The 23,102-nt window shown below is 54.1% G+C and overlaps 39 non-coding genes across 39 annotated transcripts; all 39 read left to right on the forward strand.

The window, feature by feature from the left end:
- The first annotated feature begins 114 nt into the window (after nucleotides 1–114).
- Trnae-cuc lies at nucleotides 115–186 on the forward strand. The gene has a single exon. It is a non-coding gene; the product is annotated as a tRNA-Glu (tRNA).
- A 374-nt stretch (nucleotides 187–560) lies between these two features.
- Nucleotides 561–632, forward strand: Trnah-gug. The gene has a single exon. It is a non-coding gene; the product is annotated as a tRNA-His (tRNA).
- A 747-nt stretch (nucleotides 633–1,379) lies between these two features.
- Nucleotides 1,380–1,461, forward strand: Trnal-uag. Its single transcript has one exon. It is a non-coding gene; the product is annotated as a tRNA-Leu (tRNA).
- A 445-nt stretch (nucleotides 1,462–1,906) lies between these two features.
- Trnae-cuc lies at nucleotides 1,907–1,978 on the forward strand. Its single transcript has one exon. It is a non-coding gene; the product is annotated as a tRNA-Glu (tRNA).
- Nucleotides 1,979–2,352: 374 nt separating this feature from the next.
- Nucleotides 2,353–2,424, forward strand: Trnah-gug. The gene has a single exon. It is a non-coding gene; the product is annotated as a tRNA-His (tRNA).
- Nucleotides 2,425–3,171: 747 nt separating this feature from the next.
- On the forward strand, nucleotides 3,172–3,253 carry Trnal-uag. The gene has a single exon. It is a non-coding gene; the product is annotated as a tRNA-Leu (tRNA).
- Nucleotides 3,254–3,698: 445 nt separating this feature from the next.
- On the forward strand, nucleotides 3,699–3,770 carry Trnae-cuc. The gene has a single exon. It is a non-coding gene; the product is annotated as a tRNA-Glu (tRNA).
- Nucleotides 3,771–4,144: 374 nt separating this feature from the next.
- On the forward strand, nucleotides 4,145–4,216 carry Trnah-gug. The gene has a single exon. It is a non-coding gene; the product is annotated as a tRNA-His (tRNA).
- A 747-nt stretch (nucleotides 4,217–4,963) lies between these two features.
- Nucleotides 4,964–5,045, forward strand: Trnal-uag. The gene has a single exon. It is a non-coding gene; the product is annotated as a tRNA-Leu (tRNA).
- Nucleotides 5,046–5,490: 445 nt separating this feature from the next.
- Nucleotides 5,491–5,562, forward strand: Trnae-cuc. Its single transcript has one exon. It is a non-coding gene; the product is annotated as a tRNA-Glu (tRNA).
- Nucleotides 5,563–5,936: 374 nt separating this feature from the next.
- Nucleotides 5,937–6,008, forward strand: Trnah-gug. The gene has a single exon. It is a non-coding gene; the product is annotated as a tRNA-His (tRNA).
- Nucleotides 6,009–6,755: 747 nt separating this feature from the next.
- Trnal-uag lies at nucleotides 6,756–6,837 on the forward strand. Its single transcript has one exon. It is a non-coding gene; the product is annotated as a tRNA-Leu (tRNA).
- A 445-nt stretch (nucleotides 6,838–7,282) lies between these two features.
- On the forward strand, nucleotides 7,283–7,354 carry Trnae-cuc. The gene has a single exon. It is a non-coding gene; the product is annotated as a tRNA-Glu (tRNA).
- Nucleotides 7,355–7,728: 374 nt separating this feature from the next.
- On the forward strand, nucleotides 7,729–7,800 carry Trnah-gug. Its single transcript has one exon. It is a non-coding gene; the product is annotated as a tRNA-His (tRNA).
- Nucleotides 7,801–8,547: 747 nt separating this feature from the next.
- On the forward strand, nucleotides 8,548–8,629 carry Trnal-uag. The gene has a single exon. It is a non-coding gene; the product is annotated as a tRNA-Leu (tRNA).
- Nucleotides 8,630–9,074: 445 nt separating this feature from the next.
- On the forward strand, nucleotides 9,075–9,146 carry Trnae-cuc. The gene has a single exon. It is a non-coding gene; the product is annotated as a tRNA-Glu (tRNA).
- A 374-nt stretch (nucleotides 9,147–9,520) lies between these two features.
- Trnah-gug lies at nucleotides 9,521–9,592 on the forward strand. The gene has a single exon. It is a non-coding gene; the product is annotated as a tRNA-His (tRNA).
- A 747-nt stretch (nucleotides 9,593–10,339) lies between these two features.
- Nucleotides 10,340–10,421, forward strand: Trnal-uag. The gene has a single exon. It is a non-coding gene; the product is annotated as a tRNA-Leu (tRNA).
- Nucleotides 10,422–10,866: 445 nt separating this feature from the next.
- Nucleotides 10,867–10,938, forward strand: Trnae-cuc. Its single transcript has one exon. It is a non-coding gene; the product is annotated as a tRNA-Glu (tRNA).
- A 374-nt stretch (nucleotides 10,939–11,312) lies between these two features.
- On the forward strand, nucleotides 11,313–11,384 carry Trnah-gug. The gene has a single exon. It is a non-coding gene; the product is annotated as a tRNA-His (tRNA).
- A 747-nt stretch (nucleotides 11,385–12,131) lies between these two features.
- Nucleotides 12,132–12,213, forward strand: Trnal-uag. The gene has a single exon. It is a non-coding gene; the product is annotated as a tRNA-Leu (tRNA).
- Nucleotides 12,214–12,658: 445 nt separating this feature from the next.
- Trnae-cuc lies at nucleotides 12,659–12,730 on the forward strand. Its single transcript has one exon. It is a non-coding gene; the product is annotated as a tRNA-Glu (tRNA).
- A 374-nt stretch (nucleotides 12,731–13,104) lies between these two features.
- Nucleotides 13,105–13,176, forward strand: Trnah-gug. The gene has a single exon. It is a non-coding gene; the product is annotated as a tRNA-His (tRNA).
- Nucleotides 13,177–13,923: 747 nt separating this feature from the next.
- Nucleotides 13,924–14,005, forward strand: Trnal-uag. The gene has a single exon. It is a non-coding gene; the product is annotated as a tRNA-Leu (tRNA).
- Nucleotides 14,006–14,450: 445 nt separating this feature from the next.
- On the forward strand, nucleotides 14,451–14,522 carry Trnae-cuc. The gene has a single exon. It is a non-coding gene; the product is annotated as a tRNA-Glu (tRNA).
- A 374-nt stretch (nucleotides 14,523–14,896) lies between these two features.
- On the forward strand, nucleotides 14,897–14,968 carry Trnah-gug. Its single transcript has one exon. It is a non-coding gene; the product is annotated as a tRNA-His (tRNA).
- A 747-nt stretch (nucleotides 14,969–15,715) lies between these two features.
- Nucleotides 15,716–15,797, forward strand: Trnal-uag. The gene has a single exon. It is a non-coding gene; the product is annotated as a tRNA-Leu (tRNA).
- A 445-nt stretch (nucleotides 15,798–16,242) lies between these two features.
- Nucleotides 16,243–16,314, forward strand: Trnae-cuc. The gene has a single exon. It is a non-coding gene; the product is annotated as a tRNA-Glu (tRNA).
- A 374-nt stretch (nucleotides 16,315–16,688) lies between these two features.
- Trnah-gug lies at nucleotides 16,689–16,760 on the forward strand. Its single transcript has one exon. It is a non-coding gene; the product is annotated as a tRNA-His (tRNA).
- Nucleotides 16,761–17,507: 747 nt separating this feature from the next.
- Trnal-uag lies at nucleotides 17,508–17,589 on the forward strand. The gene has a single exon. It is a non-coding gene; the product is annotated as a tRNA-Leu (tRNA).
- A 445-nt stretch (nucleotides 17,590–18,034) lies between these two features.
- Trnae-cuc lies at nucleotides 18,035–18,106 on the forward strand. The gene has a single exon. It is a non-coding gene; the product is annotated as a tRNA-Glu (tRNA).
- A 374-nt stretch (nucleotides 18,107–18,480) lies between these two features.
- On the forward strand, nucleotides 18,481–18,552 carry Trnah-gug. Its single transcript has one exon. It is a non-coding gene; the product is annotated as a tRNA-His (tRNA).
- A 747-nt stretch (nucleotides 18,553–19,299) lies between these two features.
- On the forward strand, nucleotides 19,300–19,381 carry Trnal-uag. The gene has a single exon. It is a non-coding gene; the product is annotated as a tRNA-Leu (tRNA).
- Nucleotides 19,382–19,826: 445 nt separating this feature from the next.
- On the forward strand, nucleotides 19,827–19,898 carry Trnae-cuc. Its single transcript has one exon. It is a non-coding gene; the product is annotated as a tRNA-Glu (tRNA).
- Nucleotides 19,899–20,272: 374 nt separating this feature from the next.
- On the forward strand, nucleotides 20,273–20,344 carry Trnah-gug. The gene has a single exon. It is a non-coding gene; the product is annotated as a tRNA-His (tRNA).
- Nucleotides 20,345–21,091: 747 nt separating this feature from the next.
- On the forward strand, nucleotides 21,092–21,173 carry Trnal-uag. The gene has a single exon. It is a non-coding gene; the product is annotated as a tRNA-Leu (tRNA).
- A 445-nt stretch (nucleotides 21,174–21,618) lies between these two features.
- Trnae-cuc lies at nucleotides 21,619–21,690 on the forward strand. The gene has a single exon. It is a non-coding gene; the product is annotated as a tRNA-Glu (tRNA).
- A 374-nt stretch (nucleotides 21,691–22,064) lies between these two features.
- Trnah-gug lies at nucleotides 22,065–22,136 on the forward strand. Its single transcript has one exon. It is a non-coding gene; the product is annotated as a tRNA-His (tRNA).
- A 747-nt stretch (nucleotides 22,137–22,883) lies between these two features.
- Nucleotides 22,884–22,965, forward strand: Trnal-uag. Its single transcript has one exon. It is a non-coding gene; the product is annotated as a tRNA-Leu (tRNA).
- Nucleotides 22,966–23,102: the final 137 nt, after the last annotated feature.

Here is a 23,102-nt window from a genome sequence, read left to right on the forward strand (position 1 = left end):
GAAATGCGTCCGGGGCACGCCGTTCTATAACGCGAGAGAGTGGATTTTTTACAGTTGTCGTCAGTTAACCGTGGGTGGCTCCTGCGTTCGCTGGAAAGAGCACTGCCGTCGTTATCCGGTGTGGTCTAGTGGCTAGGATACCTGGCTCTCACCCAGGAGGCCCGGGTTCGATTCCCGGTACCGGAATCGCGCGTTTTTGTTGCTCCTCTTATGCGACTTGTCTCGACTTTGCTCGACTGACGCTACGCTGACGCGTGCAGAAAGCTACGTTAAGTATGATTCACGGCAACACCTGACGGCGAGAGAGATGAAGCGTCTATCCACTTGTTATCCAGCCACATACCTGTAGTCAAGAGGCTTGGGGGACTGCAAGACATTGCCACGGAGGTGAATGCAGCTAACCACTGTAGTTAGTGTCCTGACAGCGCAGGCACGTTCATTTGCTCGTATACATGTGATGGAGACCGTGTCTCACACTGCTGTGGCGTACACCTTGGCCTAGGCTCTGCTGTGTATCGCCACTTGCATTACAGGCAGCTGCTTTCGCGGGCGCGTCCGTGGCCGTGATCGTCTAGTGGTTAGGACATTGCGTTGTGGCCGCAATAACCCAGGTTCGAATCCTGGTCACGGCAATTTTGAAAGTTTCGCCTTGCTGCCGTTGCAATGACGAGTACTCGAAATGACAGTACTCTGTTGATTTTTTCACTCGTGTTCCGCAGGCCGCAGTTTGCCCTACCACTTCATCCCCAACACGTAATGTCGCCTCCCAGAGCGCAGACGTCCGCTGCTCTCTGTAGTCGAAAAGGGCAGTTGTTTGAAGTGCGATGGATGAGCAGCCAGTCCCAGCAGAACAGGAAGCTGTGGCGTGCACTGTTTGTACAAATGCTAGGAACACTGGCGCACCAAGCAGCGCATGTAGCGTGGCCGAGCGCTTTAAGGCGCTGGTTTAAGGCACCAGACTCTCTGTAGGCGCGGTTTCGAATCCCGTAGCTGCCGGGGGCTTTGCTGTGATCGCGTTAAGCTGCCGCTTTTTCTTCAAGTGTAACCTCCTTGAGCTCACATATGTTTGATACATGGAGCATTGTGGCTCCGCCTGACAGTTACAGCTACGATACTTTAGTGGTTACGGAAAGCCCAGGTTCGAAACCTGGTCACGGTACGAAAACGTCTCTTGACGCTGTCTCCTTAACTGCGACAGCTACAGACAAGTGGCGTCGCTACCATACGGCGGGCACGGCTTTTTCTTGCTGTGGATGGCCTAAAGAGACGCTTCCAGTGGGAGAGCAGTGGAAATACATGGCACGGCGATTGCCAAGATACTTCCATTTCGAAGTGATCTTTGTAGTACAAAGGAAACGTTTTGCGGCTGCTGCTCCAACGGTAACGTGGCCGAGCGGTCTAAGGCGCTGGTTTTAGGCACCAGTCTCTTCGGAGGCGTGGGTTCGAATCCCACCGTTGCCACTTTTTACGTCTCATTTTTGTGCCGTTGCGGTGTGTTCTCGTGGGGTAGGACGCAGCTCTTGTGACGCGCGTGCTGTGTAGGTAGCGTGGCCGAGCGGTCTAAGGCGCTGGTTTCAGGCACCATTCTCTTCGGAGGCGTGGGTTCCAATCCCACAGCTGCCAAACGTGTAATGTTTCCTGTGTCGAAGGCAGGTGCACTCATTGCCCGCAAAGGAAACAGCACAACAAGGCGTGAGCGTCTGCTTGGTGAATTGTCGTAGAACAGTGCGTGGTGCAACGACAGGATTTGTAGGCACCTTTTGCTCTCATCATTGCTGGCGTCCGTCTCCACGAAATGCGTCCGGGGCACGCCGTTCTATAACGCGAGAGAGTGGATTTTTTACAGTTGTCGTCAGTTAACCGTGGGTGGCTCCTGCGTTCGCTGGAAAGAGCACTGCCGTCGTTATCCGGTGTGGTCTAGTGGCTAGGATACCTGGCTCTCACCCAGGAGGCCCGGGTTCGATTCCCGGTACCGGAATCGCGCGTTTTTGTTGCTCCTCTTATGCGACTTGTCTCGACTTTGCTCGACTGACGCTACGCTGACGCGTGCAGAAAGCTACGTTAAGTATGATTCACGGCAACACCTGACGGCGAGAGAGATGAAGCGTCTATCCACTTGTTATCCAGCCACATACCTGTAGTCAAGAGGCTTGGGGGACTGCAAGACATTGCCACGGAGGTGAATGCAGCTAACCACTGTAGTTAGTGTCCTGACAGCGCAGGCACGTTCATTTGCTCGTATACATGTGATGGAGACCGTGTCTCACACTGCTGTGGCGTACACCTTGGCCTAGGCTCTGCTGTGTATCGCCACTTGCATTACAGGCAGCTGCTTTCGCGGGCGCGTCCGTGGCCGTGATCGTCTAGTGGTTAGGACATTGCGTTGTGGCCGCAATAACCCAGGTTCGAATCCTGGTCACGGCAATTTTGAAAGTTTCGCCTTGCTGCCGTTGCAATGACGAGTACTCGAAATGACAGTACTCTGTTGATTTTTTCACTCGTGTTCCGCAGGCCGCAGTTTGCCCTACCACTTCATCCCCAACACGTAATGTCGCCTCCCAGAGCGCAGACGTCCGCTGCTCTCTGTAGTCGAAAAGGGCAGTTGTTTGAAGTGCGATGGATGAGCAGCCAGTCCCAGCAGAACAGGAAGCTGTGGCGTGCACTGTTTGTACAAATGCTAGGAACACTGGCGCACCAAGCAGCGCATGTAGCGTGGCCGAGCGCTTTAAGGCGCTGGTTTAAGGCACCAGACTCTCTGTAGGCGCGGTTTCGAATCCCGTAGCTGCCGGGGGCTTTGCTGTGATCGCGTTAAGCTGCCGCTTTTTCTTCAAGTGTAACCTCCTTGAGCTCACATATGTTTGATACATGGAGCATTGTGGCTCCGCCTGACAGTTACAGCTACGATACTTTAGTGGTTACGGAAAGCCCAGGTTCGAAACCTGGTCACGGTACGAAAACGTCTCTTGACGCTGTCTCCTTAACTGCGACAGCTACAGACAAGTGGCGTCGCTACCATACGGCGGGCACGGCTTTTTCTTGCTGTGGATGGCCTAAAGAGACGCTTCCAGTGGGAGAGCAGTGGAAATACATGGCACGGCGATTGCCAAGATACTTCCATTTCGAAGTGATCTTTGTAGTACAAAGGAAACGTTTTGCGGCTGCTGCTCCAACGGTAACGTGGCCGAGCGGTCTAAGGCGCTGGTTTTAGGCACCAGTCTCTTCGGAGGCGTGGGTTCGAATCCCACCGTTGCCACTTTTTACGTCTCATTTTTGTGCCGTTGCGGTGTGTTCTCGTGGGGTAGGACGCAGCTCTTGTGACGCGCGTGCTGTGTAGGTAGCGTGGCCGAGCGGTCTAAGGCGCTGGTTTCAGGCACCATTCTCTTCGGAGGCGTGGGTTCCAATCCCACAGCTGCCAAACGTGTAATGTTTCCTGTGTCGAAGGCAGGTGCACTCATTGCCCGCAAAGGAAACAGCACAACAAGGCGTGAGCGTCTGCTTGGTGAATTGTCGTAGAACAGTGCGTGGTGCAACGACAGGATTTGTAGGCACCTTTTGCTCTCATCATTGCTGGCGTCCGTCTCCACGAAATGCGTCCGGGGCACGCCGTTCTATAACGCGAGAGAGTGGATTTTTTACAGTTGTCGTCAGTTAACCGTGGGTGGCTCCTGCGTTCGCTGGAAAGAGCACTGCCGTCGTTATCCGGTGTGGTCTAGTGGCTAGGATACCTGGCTCTCACCCAGGAGGCCCGGGTTCGATTCCCGGTACCGGAATCGCGCGTTTTTGTTGCTCCTCTTATGCGACTTGTCTCGACTTTGCTCGACTGACGCTACGCTGACGCGTGCAGAAAGCTACGTTAAGTATGATTCACGGCAACACCTGACGGCGAGAGAGATGAAGCGTCTATCCACTTGTTATCCAGCCACATACCTGTAGTCAAGAGGCTTGGGGGACTGCAAGACATTGCCACGGAGGTGAATGCAGCTAACCACTGTAGTTAGTGTCCTGACAGCGCAGGCACGTTCATTTGCTCGTATACATGTGATGGAGACCGTGTCTCACACTGCTGTGGCGTACACCTTGGCCTAGGCTCTGCTGTGTATCGCCACTTGCATTACAGGCAGCTGCTTTCGCGGGCGCGTCCGTGGCCGTGATCGTCTAGTGGTTAGGACATTGCGTTGTGGCCGCAATAACCCAGGTTCGAATCCTGGTCACGGCAATTTTGAAAGTTTCGCCTTGCTGCCGTTGCAATGACGAGTACTCGAAATGACAGTACTCTGTTGATTTTTTCACTCGTGTTCCGCAGGCCGCAGTTTGCCCTACCACTTCATCCCCAACACGTAATGTCGCCTCCCAGAGCGCAGACGTCCGCTGCTCTCTGTAGTCGAAAAGGGCAGTTGTTTGAAGTGCGATGGATGAGCAGCCAGTCCCAGCAGAACAGGAAGCTGTGGCGTGCACTGTTTGTACAAATGCTAGGAACACTGGCGCACCAAGCAGCGCATGTAGCGTGGCCGAGCGCTTTAAGGCGCTGGTTTAAGGCACCAGACTCTCTGTAGGCGCGGTTTCGAATCCCGTAGCTGCCGGGGGCTTTGCTGTGATCGCGTTAAGCTGCCGCTTTTTCTTCAAGTGTAACCTCCTTGAGCTCACATATGTTTGATACATGGAGCATTGTGGCTCCGCCTGACAGTTACAGCTACGATACTTTAGTGGTTACGGAAAGCCCAGGTTCGAAACCTGGTCACGGTACGAAAACGTCTCTTGACGCTGTCTCCTTAACTGCGACAGCTACAGACAAGTGGCGTCGCTACCATACGGCGGGCACGGCTTTTTCTTGCTGTGGATGGCCTAAAGAGACGCTTCCAGTGGGAGAGCAGTGGAAATACATGGCACGGCGATTGCCAAGATACTTCCATTTCGAAGTGATCTTTGTAGTACAAAGGAAACGTTTTGCGGCTGCTGCTCCAACGGTAACGTGGCCGAGCGGTCTAAGGCGCTGGTTTTAGGCACCAGTCTCTTCGGAGGCGTGGGTTCGAATCCCACCGTTGCCACTTTTTACGTCTCATTTTTGTGCCGTTGCGGTGTGTTCTCGTGGGGTAGGACGCAGCTCTTGTGACGCGCGTGCTGTGTAGGTAGCGTGGCCGAGCGGTCTAAGGCGCTGGTTTCAGGCACCATTCTCTTCGGAGGCGTGGGTTCCAATCCCACAGCTGCCAAACGTGTAATGTTTCCTGTGTCGAAGGCAGGTGCACTCATTGCCCGCAAAGGAAACAGCACAACAAGGCGTGAGCGTCTGCTTGGTGAATTGTCGTAGAACAGTGCGTGGTGCAACGACAGGATTTGTAGGCACCTTTTGCTCTCATCATTGCTGGCGTCCGTCTCCACGAAATGCGTCCGGGGCACGCCGTTCTATAACGCGAGAGAGTGGATTTTTTACAGTTGTCGTCAGTTAACCGTGGGTGGCTCCTGCGTTCGCTGGAAAGAGCACTGCCGTCGTTATCCGGTGTGGTCTAGTGGCTAGGATACCTGGCTCTCACCCAGGAGGCCCGGGTTCGATTCCCGGTACCGGAATCGCGCGTTTTTGTTGCTCCTCTTATGCGACTTGTCTCGACTTTGCTCGACTGACGCTACGCTGACGCGTGCAGAAAGCTACGTTAAGTATGATTCACGGCAACACCTGACGGCGAGAGAGATGAAGCGTCTATCCACTTGTTATCCAGCCACATACCTGTAGTCAAGAGGCTTGGGGGACTGCAAGACATTGCCACGGAGGTGAATGCAGCTAACCACTGTAGTTAGTGTCCTGACAGCGCAGGCACGTTCATTTGCTCGTATACATGTGATGGAGACCGTGTCTCACACTGCTGTGGCGTACACCTTGGCCTAGGCTCTGCTGTGTATCGCCACTTGCATTACAGGCAGCTGCTTTCGCGGGCGCGTCCGTGGCCGTGATCGTCTAGTGGTTAGGACATTGCGTTGTGGCCGCAATAACCCAGGTTCGAATCCTGGTCACGGCAATTTTGAAAGTTTCGCCTTGCTGCCGTTGCAATGACGAGTACTCGAAATGACAGTACTCTGTTGATTTTTTCACTCGTGTTCCGCAGGCCGCAGTTTGCCCTACCACTTCATCCCCAACACGTAATGTCGCCTCCCAGAGCGCAGACGTCCGCTGCTCTCTGTAGTCGAAAAGGGCAGTTGTTTGAAGTGCGATGGATGAGCAGCCAGTCCCAGCAGAACAGGAAGCTGTGGCGTGCACTGTTTGTACAAATGCTAGGAACACTGGCGCACCAAGCAGCGCATGTAGCGTGGCCGAGCGCTTTAAGGCGCTGGTTTAAGGCACCAGACTCTCTGTAGGCGCGGTTTCGAATCCCGTAGCTGCCGGGGGCTTTGCTGTGATCGCGTTAAGCTGCCGCTTTTTCTTCAAGTGTAACCTCCTTGAGCTCACATATGTTTGATACATGGAGCATTGTGGCTCCGCCTGACAGTTACAGCTACGATACTTTAGTGGTTACGGAAAGCCCAGGTTCGAAACCTGGTCACGGTACGAAAACGTCTCTTGACGCTGTCTCCTTAACTGCGACAGCTACAGACAAGTGGCGTCGCTACCATACGGCGGGCACGGCTTTTTCTTGCTGTGGATGGCCTAAAGAGACGCTTCCAGTGGGAGAGCAGTGGAAATACATGGCACGGCGATTGCCAAGATACTTCCATTTCGAAGTGATCTTTGTAGTACAAAGGAAACGTTTTGCGGCTGCTGCTCCAACGGTAACGTGGCCGAGCGGTCTAAGGCGCTGGTTTTAGGCACCAGTCTCTTCGGAGGCGTGGGTTCGAATCCCACCGTTGCCACTTTTTACGTCTCATTTTTGTGCCGTTGCGGTGTGTTCTCGTGGGGTAGGACGCAGCTCTTGTGACGCGCGTGCTGTGTAGGTAGCGTGGCCGAGCGGTCTAAGGCGCTGGTTTCAGGCACCATTCTCTTCGGAGGCGTGGGTTCCAATCCCACAGCTGCCAAACGTGTAATGTTTCCTGTGTCGAAGGCAGGTGCACTCATTGCCCGCAAAGGAAACAGCACAACAAGGCGTGAGCGTCTGCTTGGTGAATTGTCGTAGAACAGTGCGTGGTGCAACGACAGGATTTGTAGGCACCTTTTGCTCTCATCATTGCTGGCGTCCGTCTCCACGAAATGCGTCCGGGGCACGCCGTTCTATAACGCGAGAGAGTGGATTTTTTACAGTTGTCGTCAGTTAACCGTGGGTGGCTCCTGCGTTCGCTGGAAAGAGCACTGCCGTCGTTATCCGGTGTGGTCTAGTGGCTAGGATACCTGGCTCTCACCCAGGAGGCCCGGGTTCGATTCCCGGTACCGGAATCGCGCGTTTTTGTTGCTCCTCTTATGCGACTTGTCTCGACTTTGCTCGACTGACGCTACGCTGACGCGTGCAGAAAGCTACGTTAAGTATGATTCACGGCAACACCTGACGGCGAGAGAGATGAAGCGTCTATCCACTTGTTATCCAGCCACATACCTGTAGTCAAGAGGCTTGGGGGACTGCAAGACATTGCCACGGAGGTGAATGCAGCTAACCACTGTAGTTAGTGTCCTGACAGCGCAGGCACGTTCATTTGCTCGTATACATGTGATGGAGACCGTGTCTCACACTGCTGTGGCGTACACCTTGGCCTAGGCTCTGCTGTGTATCGCCACTTGCATTACAGGCAGCTGCTTTCGCGGGCGCGTCCGTGGCCGTGATCGTCTAGTGGTTAGGACATTGCGTTGTGGCCGCAATAACCCAGGTTCGAATCCTGGTCACGGCAATTTTGAAAGTTTCGCCTTGCTGCCGTTGCAATGACGAGTACTCGAAATGACAGTACTCTGTTGATTTTTTCACTCGTGTTCCGCAGGCCGCAGTTTGCCCTACCACTTCATCCCCAACACGTAATGTCGCCTCCCAGAGCGCAGACGTCCGCTGCTCTCTGTAGTCGAAAAGGGCAGTTGTTTGAAGTGCGATGGATGAGCAGCCAGTCCCAGCAGAACAGGAAGCTGTGGCGTGCACTGTTTGTACAAATGCTAGGAACACTGGCGCACCAAGCAGCGCATGTAGCGTGGCCGAGCGCTTTAAGGCGCTGGTTTAAGGCACCAGACTCTCTGTAGGCGCGGTTTCGAATCCCGTAGCTGCCGGGGGCTTTGCTGTGATCGCGTTAAGCTGCCGCTTTTTCTTCAAGTGTAACCTCCTTGAGCTCACATATGTTTGATACATGGAGCATTGTGGCTCCGCCTGACAGTTACAGCTACGATACTTTAGTGGTTACGGAAAGCCCAGGTTCGAAACCTGGTCACGGTACGAAAACGTCTCTTGACGCTGTCTCCTTAACTGCGACAGCTACAGACAAGTGGCGTCGCTACCATACGGCGGGCACGGCTTTTTCTTGCTGTGGATGGCCTAAAGAGACGCTTCCAGTGGGAGAGCAGTGGAAATACATGGCACGGCGATTGCCAAGATACTTCCATTTCGAAGTGATCTTTGTAGTACAAAGGAAACGTTTTGCGGCTGCTGCTCCAACGGTAACGTGGCCGAGCGGTCTAAGGCGCTGGTTTTAGGCACCAGTCTCTTCGGAGGCGTGGGTTCGAATCCCACCGTTGCCACTTTTTACGTCTCATTTTTGTGCCGTTGCGGTGTGTTCTCGTGGGGTAGGACGCAGATCTTGTGACGCGCGTGCTGTGTAGGTAGCGTGGCCGAGCGGTCTAAGGCGCTGGTTTCAGGCACCATTCTCTTCGGAGGCGTGGGTTCCAATCCCACAGCTGCCAAACGTGTAATGTTTCCTGTGTCGAAGGCAGGTGCACTCATTGCCCGCAAAGGAAACAGCACAACAAGGCGTGAGCGTCTGCTTGGTGAATTGTCGTAGAACAGTGCGTGGTGCAACGACAGGATTTGTAGGCACCTTTTGCTCTCATCATTGCTGGCGTCCGTCTCCACGAAATGCGTCCGGGGCACGCCGTTCTATAACGCGAGAGAGTGGATTTTTTACAGTTGTCGTCAGTTAACCGTGGGTGGCTCCTGCGTTCGCTGGAAAGAGCACTGCCGTCGTTATCCGGTGTGGTCTAGTGGCTAGGATACCTGGCTCTCACCCAGGAGGCCCGGGTTCGATTCCCGGTACCGGAATCGCGCGTTTTTGTTGCTCCTCTTATGCGACTTGTCTCGACTTTGCTCGACTGACGCTACGCTGACGCGTGCAGAAAGCTACGTTAAGTATGATTCACGGCAACACCTGACGGCGAGAGAGATGAAGCGTCTATCCACTTGTTATCCAGCCACATACCTGTAGTCAAGAGGCTTGGGGGACTGCAAGACATTGCCACGGAGGTGAATGCAGCTAACCACTGTAGTTAGTGTCCTGACAGCGCAGGCACGTTCATTTGCTCGTATACATGTGATGGAGACCGTGTCTCACACTGCTGTGGCGTACACCTTGGCCTAGGCTCTGCTGTGTATCGCCACTTGCATTACAGGCAGCTGCTTTCGCGGGCGCGTCCGTGGCCGTGATCGTCTAGTGGTTAGGACATTGCGTTGTGGCCGCAATAACCCAGGTTCGAATCCTGGTCACGGCAATTTTGAAAGTTTCGCCTTGCTGCCGTTGCAATGACGAGTACTCGAAATGACAGTACTCTGTTGATTTTTTCACTCGTGTTCCGCAGGCCGCAGTTTGCCCTACCACTTCATCCCCAACACGTAATGTCGCCTCCCAGAGCGCAGACGTCCGCTGCTCTCTGTAGTCGAAAAGGGCAGTTGTTTGAAGTGCGATGGATGAGCAGCCAGTCCCAGCAGAACAGGAAGCTGTGGCGTGCACTGTTTGTACAAATGCTAGGAACACTGGCGCACCAAGCAGCGCATGTAGCGTGGCCGAGCGCTTTAAGGCGCTGGTTTAAGGCACCAGACTCTCTGTAGGCGCGGTTTCGAATCCCGTAGCTGCCGGGGGCTTTGCTGTGATCGCGTTAAGCTGCCGCTTTTTCTTCAAGTGTAACCTCCTTGAGCTCACATATGTTTGATACATGGAGCATTGTGGCTCCGCCTGACAGTTACAGCTACGATACTTTAGTGGTTACGGAAAGCCCAGGTTCGAAACCTGGTCACGGTACGAAAACGTCTCTTGACGCTGTCTCCTTAACTGCGACAGCTACAGACAAGTGGCGTCGCTACCATACGGCGGGCACGGCTTTTTCTTGCTGTGGATGGCCTAAAGAGACGCTTCCAGTGGGAGAGCAGTGGAAATACATGGCACGGCGATTGCCAAGATACTTCCATTTCGAAGTGATCTTTGTAGTACAAAGGAAACGTTTTGCGGCTGCTGCTCCAACGGTAACGTGGCCGAGCGGTCTAAGGCGCTGGTTTTAGGCACCAGTCTCTTCGGAGGCGTGGGTTCGAATCCCACCGTTGCCACTTTTTACGTCTCATTTTTGTGCCGTTGCGGTGTGTTCTCGTGGGGTAGGACGCAGCTCTTGTGACGCGCGTGCTGTGTAGGTAGCGTGGCCGAGCGGTCTAAGGCGCTGGTTTCAGGCACCATTCTCTTCGGAGGCGTGGGTTCCAATCCCACAGCTGCCAAACGTGTAATGTTTCCTGTGTCGAAGGCAGGTGCACTCATTGCCCGCAAAGGAAACAGCACAACAAGGCGTGAGCGTCTGCTTGGTGAATTGTCGTAGAACAGTGCGTGGTGCAACGACAGGATTTGTAGGCACCTTTTGCTCTCATCATTGCTGGCGTCCGTCTCCACGAAATGCGTCCGGGGCACGCCGTTCTATAACGCGAGAGAGTGGATTTTTTACAGTTGTCGTCAGTTAACCGTGGGTGGCTCCTGCGTTCGCTGGAAAGAGCACTGCCGTCGTTATCCGGTGTGGTCTAGTGGCTAGGATACCTGGCTCTCACCCAGGAGGCCCGGGTTCGATTCCCGGTACCGGAATCGCGCGTTTTTGTTGCTCCTCTTATGCGACTTGTCTCGACTTTGCTCGACTGACGCTACGCTGACGCGTGCAGAAAGCTACGTTAAGTATGATTCACGGCAACACCTGACGGCGAGAGAGATGAAGCGTCTATCCACTTGTTATCCAGCCACATACCTGTAGTCAAGAGGCTTGGGGGACTGCAAGACATTGCCACGGAGGTGAATGCAGCTAACCACTGTAGTTAGTGTCCTGACAGCGCAGGCACGTTCATTTGCTCGTATACATGTGATGGAGACCGTGTCTCACACTGCTGTGGCGTACACCTTGGCCTAGGCTCTGCTGTGTATCGCCACTTGCATTACAGGCAGCTGCTTTCGCGGGCGCGTCCGTGGCCGTGATCGTCTAGTGGTTAGGACATTGCGTTGTGGCCGCAATAACCCAGGTTCGAATCCTGGTCACGGCAATTTTGAAAGTTTCGCCTTGCTGCCGTTGCAATGACGAGTACTCGAAATGACAGTACTCTGTTGATTTTTTCACTCGTGTTCCGCAGGCCGCAGTTTGCCCTACCACTTCATCCCCAACACGTAATGTCGCCTCCCAGAGCGCAGACGTCCGCTGCTCTCTGTAGTCGAAAAGGGCAGTTGTTTGAAGTGCGATGGATGAGCAGCCAGTCCCAGCAGAACAGGAAGCTGTGGCGTGCACTGTTTGTACAAATGCTAGGAACACTGGCGCACCAAGCAGCGCATGTAGCGTGGCCGAGCGCTTTAAGGCGCTGGTTTAAGGCACCAGACTCTCTGTAGGCGCGGTTTCGAATCCCGTAGCTGCCGGGGGCTTTGCTGTGATCGCGTTAAGCTGCCGCTTTTTCTTCAAGTGTAACCTCCTTGAGCTCACATATGTTTGATACATGGAGCATTGTGGCTCCGCCTGACAGTTACAGCTACGATACTTTAGTGGTTACGGAAAGCCCAGGTTCGAAACCTGGTCACGGTACGAAAACGTCTCTTGACGCTGTCTCCTTAACTGCGACAGCTACAGACAAGTGGCGTCGCTACCATACGGCGGGCACGGCTTTTTCTTGCTGTGGATGGCCTAAAGAGACGCTTCCAGTGGGAGAGCAGTGGAAATACATGGCACGGCGATTGCCAAGATACTTCCATTTCGAAGTGATCTTTGTAGTACAAAGGAAACGTTTTGCGGCTGCTGCTCCAACGGTAACGTGGCCGAGCGGTCTAAGGCGCTGGTTTTAGGCACCAGTCTCTTCGGAGGCGTGGGTTCGAATCCCACCGTTGCCACTTTTTACGTCTCATTTTTGTGCCGTTGCGGTGTGTTCTCGTGGGGTAGGACGCAGATCTTGTGACGCGCGTGCTGTGTAGGTAGCGTGGCCGAGCGGTCTAAGGCGCTGGTTTCAGGCACCATTCTCTTCGGAGGCGTGGGTTCCAATCCCACAGCTGCCAAACGTGTAATGTTTCCTGTGTCGAAGGCAGGTGCACTCATTGCCCGCAAAGGAAACAGCACAACAAGGCGTGAGCGTCTGCTTGGTGAATTGTCGTAGAACAGTGCGTGGTGCAACGACAGGATTTGTAGGCACCTTTTGCTCTCATCATTGCTGGCGTCCGTCTCCACGAAATGCGTCCGGGGCACGCCGTTCTATAACGCGAGAGAGTGGATTTTTTACAGTTGTCGTCAGTTAACCGTGGGTGGCTCCTGCGTTCGCTGGAAAGAGCACTGCCGTCGTTATCCGGTGTGGTCTAGTGGCTAGGATACCTGGCTCTCACCCAGGAGGCCCGGGTTCGATTCCCGGTACCGGAATCGCGCGTTTTTGTTGCTCCTCTTATGCGACTTGTCTCGACTTTGCTCGACTGACGCTACGCTGACGCGTGCAGAAAGCTACGTTAAGTATGATTCACGGCAACACCTGACGGCGAGAGAGATGAAGCGTCTATCCACTTGTTATCCAGCCACATACCTGTAGTCAAGAGGCTTGGGGGACTGCAAGACATTGCCACGGAGGTGAATGCAGCTAACCACTGTAGTTAGTGTCCTGACAGCGCAGGCACGTTCATTTGCTCGTATACATGTGATGGAGACCGTGTCTCACACTGCTGTGGCGTACACCTTGGCCTAGGCTCTGCTGTGTATCGCCACTTGCATTACAGGCAGCTGCTTTCGCGGGCGCGTCCGTGGCCGTGATCGTCTAGTGGTTAGGACATTGCGTTGTGGCCGCAATAACCCAGGTTCGAATCCTGGTCACGGCAATTTTGAAAGTTTCGCCTTGCTGCCGTTGCAATGACGAGTACTCGAAATGACAGTACTCTGTTGATTTTTTCACTCGTGTTCCGCAGGCCGCAGTTTGCCCTACCACTTCATCCCCAACACGTAATGTCGCCTCCCAGAGCGCAGACGTCCGCTGCTCTCTGTAGTCGAAAAGGGCAGTTGTTTGAAGTGCGATGGATGAGCAGCCAGTCCCAGCAGAACAGGAAGCTGTGGCGTGCACTGTTTGTACAAATGCTAGGAACACTGGCGCACCAAGCAGCGCATGTAGCGTGGCCGAGCGCTTTAAGGCGCTGGTTTAAGGCACCAGACTCTCTGTAGGCGCGGTTTCGAATCCCGTAGCTGCCGGGGGCTTTGCTGTGATCGCGTTAAGCTGCCGCTTTTTCTTCAAGTGTAACCTCCTTGAGCTCACATATGTTTGATACATGGAGCATTGTGGCTCCGCCTGACAGTTACAGCTACGATACTTTAGTGGTTACGGAAAGCCCAGGTTCGAAACCTGGTCACGGTACGAAAACGTCTCTTGACGCTGTCTCCTTAACTGCGACAGCTACAGACAAGTGGCGTCGCTACCATACGGCGGGCACGGCTTTTTCTTGCTGTGGATGGCCTAAAGAGACGCTTCCAGTGGGAGAGCAGTGGAAATACATGGCACGGCGATTGCCAAGATACTTCCATTTCGAAGTGATCTTTGTAGTACAAAGGAAACGTTTTGCGGCTGCTGCTCCAACGGTAACGTGGCCGAGCGGTCTAAGGCGCTGGTTTTAGGCACCAGTCTCTTCGGAGGCGTGGGTTCGAATCCCACCGTTGCCACTTTTTACGTCTCATTTTTGTGCCGTTGCGGTGTGTTCTCGTGGGGTAGGACGCAGCTCTTGTGACGCGCGTGCTGTGTAGGTAGCGTGGCCGAGCGGTCTAAGGCGCTGGTTTCAGGCACCATTCTCTTCGGAGGCGTGGGTTCCAATCCCACAGCTGCCAAACGTGTAATGTTTCCTGTGTCGAAGGCAGGTGCACTCATTGCCCGCAAAGGAAACAGCACAACAAGGCGTGAGCGTCTGCTTGGTGAATTGTCGTAGAACAGTGCGTGGTGCAACGACAGGATTTGTAGGCACCTTTTGCTCTCATCATTGCTGGCGTCCGTCTCCACGAAATGCGTCCGGGGCACGCCGTTCTATAACGCGAGAGAGTGGATTTTTTACAGTTGTCGTCAGTTAACCGTGGGTGGCTCCTGCGTTCGCTGGAAAGAGCACTGCCGTCGTTATCCGGTGTGGTCTAGTGGCTAGGATACCTGGCTCTCACCCAGGAGGCCCGGGTTCGATTCCCGGTACCGGAATCGCGCGTTTTTGTTGCTCCTCTTATGCGACTTGTCTCGACTTTGCTCGACTGACGCTACGCTGACGCGTGCAGAAAGCTACGTTAAGTATGATTCACGGCAACACCTGACGGCGAGAGAGATGAAGCGTCTATCCACTTGTTATCCAGCCACATACCTGTAGTCAAGAGGCTTGGGGGACTGCAAGACATTGCCACGGAGGTGAATGCAGCTAACCACTGTAGTTAGTGTCCTGACAGCGCAGGCACGTTCATTTGCTCGTATACATGTGATGGAGACCGTGTCTCACACTGCTGTGGCGTACACCTTGGCCTAGGCTCTGCTGTGTATCGCCACTTGCATTACAGGCAGCTGCTTTCGCGGGCGCGTCCGTGGCCGTGATCGTCTAGTGGTTAGGACATTGCGTTGTGGCCGCAATAACCCAGGTTCGAATCCTGATCACGGCAATTTTGAAAGTTTCGCCTTGCTGCCGTTGCAATGACGAGTACTCGAAATGACAGTACTCTGTTGATTTTTTCACTCGTGTTCCGCAGGCCGCAGTTTGCCCTACCACTTCATCCCCAACACGTAATGTCGCCTCCCAGAGCGCAGACGTCCGCTGCTCTCTGTAGTCGAAAAGGGCAGTTGTTTGAAGTGCGATGGATGAGCAGCCAGTCCCAGCAGAACAGGAAGCTGTGGCGTGCACTGTTTGTACAAATGCTAGGAACACTGGCGCACCAAGCAGCGCATGTAGCGTGGCCGAGCGCTTTAAGGCGCTGGTTTAAGGCACCAGACTCTCTGTAGGCGCGGTTTCGAATCCCGTAGCTGCCGGGGGCTTTGCTGTGATCGCGTTAAGCTGCCGCTTTTTCTTCAAGTGTAACCTCCTTGAGCTCACATATGTTTGATACATGGAGCATTGTGGCTCCGCCTGACAGTTACAGCTACGATACTTTAGTGGTTACGGAAAGCCCAGGTTCGAAACCTGGTCACGGTACGAAAACGTCTCTTGACGCTGTCTCCTTAACTGCGACAGCTACAGACAAGTGGCGTCGCTACCATACGGCGGGCACGGCTTTTTCTTGCTGTGGATGGCCTAAAGAGACGCTTCCAGTGGGAGAGCAGTGGAAATACATGGCACGGCGATTGCCAAGATACTTCCATTTCGAAGTGATCTTTGTAGTACAAAGGAAACGTTTTGCGGCTGCTGCTCCAACGGTAACGTGGCCGAGCGGTCTAAGGCGCTGGTTTTAGGCACCAGTCTCTTCGGAGGCGTGGGTTCGAATCCCACCGTTGCCACTTTTTACGTCTCATTTTTGTGCCGTTGCGGTGTGTTCTCGTGGGGTAGGACGCAGCTCTTGTGACGCGCGTGCTGTGTAGGTAGCGTGGCCGAGCGGTCTAAGGCGCTGGTTTCAGGCACCATTCTCTTCGGAGGCGTGGGTTCCAATCCCACAGCTGCCAAACGTGTAATGTTTCCTGTGTCGAAGGCAGGTGCACTCATTGCCCGCAAAGGAAACAGCACAACAAGGCGTGAGCGTCTGCTTGGTGAATTGTCGTAGAACAGTGCGTGGTGCAACGACAGGATTTGTAGGCACCTTTTGCTCTCATCATTGCTGGCGTCCGTCTCCACGAAATGCGTCCGGGGCACGCCGTTCTATAACGCGAGAGAGTGGATTTTTTACAGTTGTCGTCAGTTAACCGTGGGTGGCTCCTGCGTTCGCTGGAAAGAGCACTGCCGTCGTTATCCGGTGTGGTCTAGTGGCTAGGATACCTGGCTCTCACCCAGGAGGCCCGGGTTCGATTCCCGGTACCGGAATCGCGCGTTTTTGTTGCTCCTCTTATGCGACTTGTCTCGACTTTGCTCGACTGACGCTACGCTGACGCGTGCAGAAAGCTACGTTAAGTATGATTCACGGCAACACCTGACGGCGAGAGAGATGAAGCGTCTATCCACTTGTTATCCAGCCACATACCTGTAGTCAAGAGGCTTGGGGGACTGCAAGACATTGCCACGGAGGTGAATGCAGCTAACCACTGTAGTTAGTGTCCTGACAGCGCAGGCACGTTCATTTGCTCGTATACATGTGATGGAGACCGTGTCTCACACTGCTGTGGCGTACACCTTGGCCTAGGCTCTGCTGTGTATCGCCACTTGCATTACAGGCAGCTGCTTTCGCGGGCGCGTCCGTGGCCGTGATCGTCTAGTGGTTAGGACATTGCGTTGTGGCCGCAATAACCCAGGTTCGAATCCTGATCACGGCAATTTTGAAAGTTTCGCCTTGCTGCCGTTGCAATGACGAGTACTCGAAATGACAGTACTCTGTTGATTTTTTCACTCGTGTTCCGCAGGCCGCAGTTTGCCCTACCACTTCATCCCCAACACGTAATGTCGCCTCCCAGAGCGCAGACGTCCGCTGCTCTCTGTAGTCGAAAAGGGCAGTTGTTTGAAGTGCGATGGATGAGCAGCCAGTCCCAGCAGAACAGGAAGCTGTGGCGTGCACTGTTTGTACAAATGCTAGGAACACTGGCGCACCAAGCAGCGCATGTAGCGTGGCCGAGCGCTTTAAGGCGCTGGTTTAAGGCACCAGACTCTCTGTAGGCGCGGTTTCGAATCCCGTAGCTGCCGGGGGCTTTGCTGTGATCGCGTTAAGCTGCCGCTTTTTCTTCAAGTGTAACCTCCTTGAGCTCACATATGTTTGATACATGGAGCATTGTGGCTCCGCCTGACAGTTACAGCTACGATACTTTAGTGGTTACGGAAAGCCCAGGTTCGAAACCTGGTCACGGTACGAAAACGTCTCTTGACGCTGTCTCCTTAACTGCGACAGCTACAGACAAGTGGCGTCGCTACCATACGGCGGGCACGGCTTTTTCTTGCTGTGGATGGCCTAAAGAGACGCTTCCAGTGGGAGAGCAGTGGAAATACATGGCACGGCGATTGCCAAGATACTTCCATTTCGAAGTGATCTTTGTAGTACAAAGGAAACGTTTTGCGGCTGCTGCTCCAACGGTAACGTGGCCGAGCGGTCTAAGGCGCTGGTTTTAGGCACCAGTCTCTTCGGAGGCGTGGGTTCGAATCCCACCGTTGCCACTTTTTACGTCTCATTTTTGTGCCGTTGCGGTGTGTTCTCGTGGGGTAGGACGCAGCTCTTGTGACGCGCGTGCTGTGTAGGTAGCGTGGCCGAGCGGTCTAAGGCGCTGGTTTCAGGCACCATTCTCTTCGGAGGCGTGGGTTCCAATCCCACAGCTGCCAAACGTGTAATGTTTCCTGTGTCGAAGGCAGGTGCACTCATTGCCCGCAAAGGAAACAGCACAACAAGGCGTGAGCGTCTGCTTGGTGAATTGTCGTAGAACAGTGCGTGGTGCAACGACAGGATTTGTAGGCACCTTTTGCTCTCATCATTGCTGGCGTCCGTCTCCACGAAATGCGTCCGGGGCACGCCGTTCTATAACGCGAGAGAGTGGATTTTTTACAGTTGTCGTCAGTTAACCGTGGGTGGCTCCTGCGTTCGCTGGAAAGAGCACTGCCGTCGTTATCCGGTGTGGTCTAGTGGCTAGGATACCTGGCTCTCACCCAGGAGGCCCGGGTTCGATTCCCGGTACCGGAATCGCGCGTTTTTGTTGCTCCTCTTATGCGACTTGTCTCGACTTTGCTCGACTGACGCTACGCTGACGCGTGCAGAAAGCTACGTTAAGTATGATTCACGGCAACACCTGACGGCGAGAGAGATGAAGCGTCTATCCACTTGTTATCCAGCCACATACCTGTAGTCAAGAGGCTTGGGGGACTGCAAGACATTGCCACGGAGGTGAATGCAGCTAACCACTGTAGTTAGTGTCCTGACAGCGCAGGCACGTTCATTTGCTCGTATACATGTGATGGAGACCGTGTCTCACACTGCTGTGGCGTACACCTTGGCCTAGGCTCTGCTGTGTATCGCCACTTGCATTACAGGCAGCTGCTTTCGCGGGCGCGTCCGTGGCCGTGATCGTCTAGTGGTTAGGACATTGCGTTGTGGCCGCAATAACCCAGGTTCGAATCCTGGTCACGGCAATTTTGAAAGTTTCGCCTTGCTGCCGTTGCAATGACGAGTACTCGAAATGACAGTACTCTGTTGATTTTTTCACTCGTGTTCCGCAGGCCGCAGTTTGCCCTACCACTTCATCCCCAACACGTAATGTCGCCTCCCAGAGCGCAGACGTCCGCTGCTCTCTGTAGTCGAAAAGGGCAGTTGTTTGAAGTGCGATGGATGAGCAGCCAGTCCCAGCAGAACAGGAAGCTGTGGCGTGCACTGTTTGTACAAATGCTAGGAACACTGGCGCACCAAGCAGCGCATGTAGCGTGGCCGAGCGCTTTAAGGCGCTGGTTTAAGGCACCAGACTCTCTGTAGGCGCGGTTTCGAATCCCGTAGCTGCCGGGGGCTTTGCTGTGATCGCGTTAAGCTGCCGCTTTTTCTTCAAGTGTAACCTCCTTGAGCTCACATATGTTTGATACATGGAGCATTGTGGCTCCGCCTGACAGTTACAGCTACGATACTTTAGTGGTTACGGAAAGCCCAGGTTCGAAACCTGGTCACGGTACGAAAACGTCTCTTGACGCTGTCTCCTTAACTGCGACAGCTACAGACAAGTGGCGTCGCTACCATACGGCGGGCACGGCTTTTTCTTGCTGTGGATGGCCTAAAGAGACGCTTCCAGTGGGAGAGCAGTGGAAATACATGGCACGGCGATTGCCAAGATACTTCCATTTCGAAGTGATCTTTGTAGTACAAAGGAAACGTTTTGCGGCTGCTGCTCCAACGGTAACGTGGCCGAGCGGTCTAAGGCGCTGGTTTTAGGCACCAGTCTCTTCGGAGGCGTGGGTTCGAATCCCACCGTTGCCACTTTTTACGTCTCATTTTTGTGCCGTTGCGGTGTGTTCTCGTGGGGTAGGACGCAGCTCTTGTGACGCGCGTGCTGTGTAGGTAGCGTGGCCGAGCGGTCTAAGGCGCTGGTTTCAGGCACCATTCTCTTCGGAGGCGTGGGTTCCAATCCCACAGCTGCCAAACGTGTAATGTTTCCTGTGTCGAAGGCAGGTGCACTCATTGCCCGCAAAGGAAACAGCACAACAAGGCGTGAGCGTCTGCTTGGTGAATTGTCGTAGAACAGTGCGTGGTGCAACGACAGGATTTGTAGGCACCTTTTGCTCTCATCATTGCTGGCGTCCGTCTCCACGAAATGCGTCCGGGGCACGCCGTTCTATAACGCGAGAGAGTGGATTTTTTACAGTTGTCGTCAGTTAACCGTGGGTGGCTCCTGCGTTCGCTGGAAAGAGCACTGCCGTCGTTATCCGGTGTGGTCTAGTGGCTAGGATACCTGGCTCTCACCCAGGAGGCCCGGGTTCGATTCCCGGTACCGGAATCGCGCGTTTTTGTTGCTCCTCTTATGCGACTTGTCTCGACTTTGCTCGACTGACGCTACGCTGACGCGTGCAGAAAGCTACGTTAAGTATGATTCACGGCAACACCTGACGGCGAGAGAGATGAAGCGTCTATCCACTTGTTATCCAGCCACATACCTGTAGTCAAGAGGCTTGGGGGACTGCAAGACATTGCCACGGAGGTGAATGCAGCTAACCACTGTAGTTAGTGTCCTGACAGCGCAGGCACGTTCATTTGCTCGTATACATGTGATGGAGACCGTGTCTCACACTGCTGTGGCGTACACCTTGGCCTAGGCTCTGCTGTGTATCGCCACTTGCATTACAGGCAGCTGCTTTCGCGGGCGCGTCCGTGGCCGTGATCGTCTAGTGGTTAGGACATTGCGTTGTGGCCGCAATAACCCAGGTTCGAATCCTGGTCACGGCAATTTTGAAAGTTTCGCCTTGCTGCCGTTGCAATGACGAGTACTCGAAATGACAGTACTCTGTTGATTTTTTCACTCGTGTTCCGCAGGCCGCAGTTTGCCCTACCACTTCATCCCCAACACGTAATGTCGCCTCCCAGAGCGCAGACGTCCGCTGCTCTCTGTAGTCGAAAAGGGCAGTTGTTTGAAGTGCGATGGATGAGCAGCCAGTCCCAGCAGAACAGGAAGCTGTGGCGTGCACTGTTTGTACAAATGCTAGGAACACTGGCGCACCAAGCAGCGCATGTAGCGTGGCCGAGCGCTTTAAGGCGCTGGTTTAAGGCACCAGACTCTCTGTAGGCGCGGTTTCGAATCCCGTAGCTGCCGGGGGCTTTGCTGTGATCGCGTTAAGCTGCCGCTTTTTCTTCAAGTGTAACCTCCTTGAGCTCACATATGTTTGATACATGGAGCATTGTGGCTCCGCCTGACAGTTACAGCTACGATACTTTAGTGGTTACGGAAAGCCCAGGTTCGAAACCTGGTCACGGTACGAAAACGTCTCTTGACGCTGTCTCCTTAACTGCGACAGCTACAGACAAGTGGCGTCGCTACCATACGGCGGGCACGGCTTTTTCTTGCTGTGGATGGCCTAAAGAGACGCTTCCAGTGGGAGAGCAGTGGAAATACATGGCACGGCGATTGCCAAGATACTTCCATTTCGAAGTGATCTTTGTAGTACAAAGGAAACGTTTTGCGGCTGCTGCTCCAACGGTAACGTGGCCGAGCGGTCTAAGGCGCTGGTTTTAGGCACCAGTCTCTTCGGAGGCGTGGGTTCGAATCCCACCGTTGCCACTTTTTACGTCTCATTTTTGTGCCGTTGCGGTGTGTTCTCGTGGGGTAGGACGCAGCTCTTGTGACGCGCGTGCTGTGTAGGTAGCGTGGCCGAGCGGTCTAAGGCGCTGGTTTCAGGCACCATTCTCTTCGGAGGCGTGGGTTCCAATCCCACAGCTGCCAAACGTGTAATGTTTCCTGTGTCGAAGGCAGGTGCACTCATTGCCCGCAAAGGAAACAGCACAACAAGGCGTGAGCGTCTGCTTGGTGAATTGTCGTAGAACAGTGCGTGGTGCAACGACAGGATTTGTAGGCACCTTTTGCTCTCATCATTGCTGGCGTCCGTCTCCACGAAATGCGTCCGGGGCACGCCGTTCTATAACGCGAGAGAGTGGATTTTTTACAGTTGTCGTCAGTTAACCGTGGGTGGCTCCTGCGTTCGCTGGAAAGAGCACTGCCGTCGTTATCCGGTGTGGTCTAGTGGCTAGGATACCTGGCTCTCACCCAGGAGGCCCGGGTTCGATTCCCGGTACCGGAATCGCGCGTTTTTGTTGCTCCTCTTATGCGACTTGTCTCGACTTTGCTCGACTGACGCTACGCTGACGCGTGCAGAAAGCTACGTTAAGTATGATTCACGGCAACACCTGACGGCGAGAGAGATGAAGCGTCTATCCACTTGTTATCCAGCCACATACCTGTAGTCAAGAGGCTTGGGGGACTGCAAGACATTGCCACGGAGGTGAATGCAGCTAACCACTGTAGTTAGTGTCCTGACAGCGCAGGCACGTTCATTTGCTCGTATACATGTGATGGAGACCGTGTCTCACACTGCTGTGGCGTACACCTTGGCCTAGGCTCTGCTGTGTATCGCCACTTGCATTACAGGCAGCTGCTTTCGCGGGCGCGTCCGTGGCCGTGATCGTCTAGTGGTTAGGACATTGCGTTGTGGCCGCAATAACCCAGGTTCGAATCCTGGTCACGGCAATTTTGAAAGTTTCGCCTTGCTGCCGTTGCAATGACGAGTACTCGAAATGACAGTACTCTGTTGATTTTTTCACTCGTGTTCCGCAGGCCGCAGTTTGCCCTACCACTTCATCCCCAACACGTAATGTCGCCTCCCAGAGCGCAGACGTCCGCTGCTCTCTGTAGTCGAAAAGGGCAGTTGTTTGAAGTGCGATGGATGAGCAGCCAGTCCCAGCAGAACAGGAAGCTGTGGCGTGCACTGTTTGTACAAATGCTAGGAACACTGGCGCACCAAGCAGCGCATGTAGCGTGGCCGAGCGCTTTAAGGCGCTGGTTTAAGGCACCAGACTCTCTGTAGGCGCGGTTTCGAATCCCGTAGCTGCCGGGGGCTTTGCTGTGATCGCGTTAAGCTGCCGCTTTTTCTTCAAGTGTAACCTCCTTGAGCTCACATATGTTTGATACATGGAGCATTGTGGCTCCGCCTGACAGTTACAGCTACGATACTTTAGTGGTTACGGAAAGCCCAGGTTCGAAACCTGGTCACGGTACGAAAACGTCTCTTGACGCTGTCTCCTTAACTGCGACAGCTACAGACAAGTGGCGTCGCTACCATACGGCGGGCACGGCTTTTTCTTGCTGTGGATGGCCTAAAGAGACGCTTCCAGTGGGAGAGCAGTGGAAATACATGGCACGGCGATTGCCAAGATACTTCCATTTCGAAGTGATCTTTGTAGTACAAAGGAAACGTTTTGCGGCTGCTGCTCCAACGGTAACGTGGCCGAGCGGTCTAAGGCGCTGGTTTTAGGCACCAGTCTCTTCGGAGGCGTGGGTTCGAATCCCACCGTTGCCACTTTTTACGTCTCATTTTTGTGCCGTTGCGGTGTGTTCTCGTGGGGTAGGACGCAGCTCTTGTGACGCGCGTGCTGTGTAGGTAGCGTGGCCGAGCGGTCTAAGGCGCTGGTTTCAGGCACCATTCTCTTCGGAGGC

This window comes from Schistocerca piceifrons, unplaced genomic scaffold, assembly GCF_021461385.2.
Source record: "Schistocerca piceifrons isolate TAMUIC-IGC-003096 unplaced genomic scaffold, iqSchPice1.1 HiC_scaffold_700, whole genome shotgun sequence".
NCBI classification, from domain to species: domain Eukaryota; kingdom Metazoa; phylum Arthropoda; class Insecta; order Orthoptera; family Acrididae; genus Schistocerca; species Schistocerca piceifrons.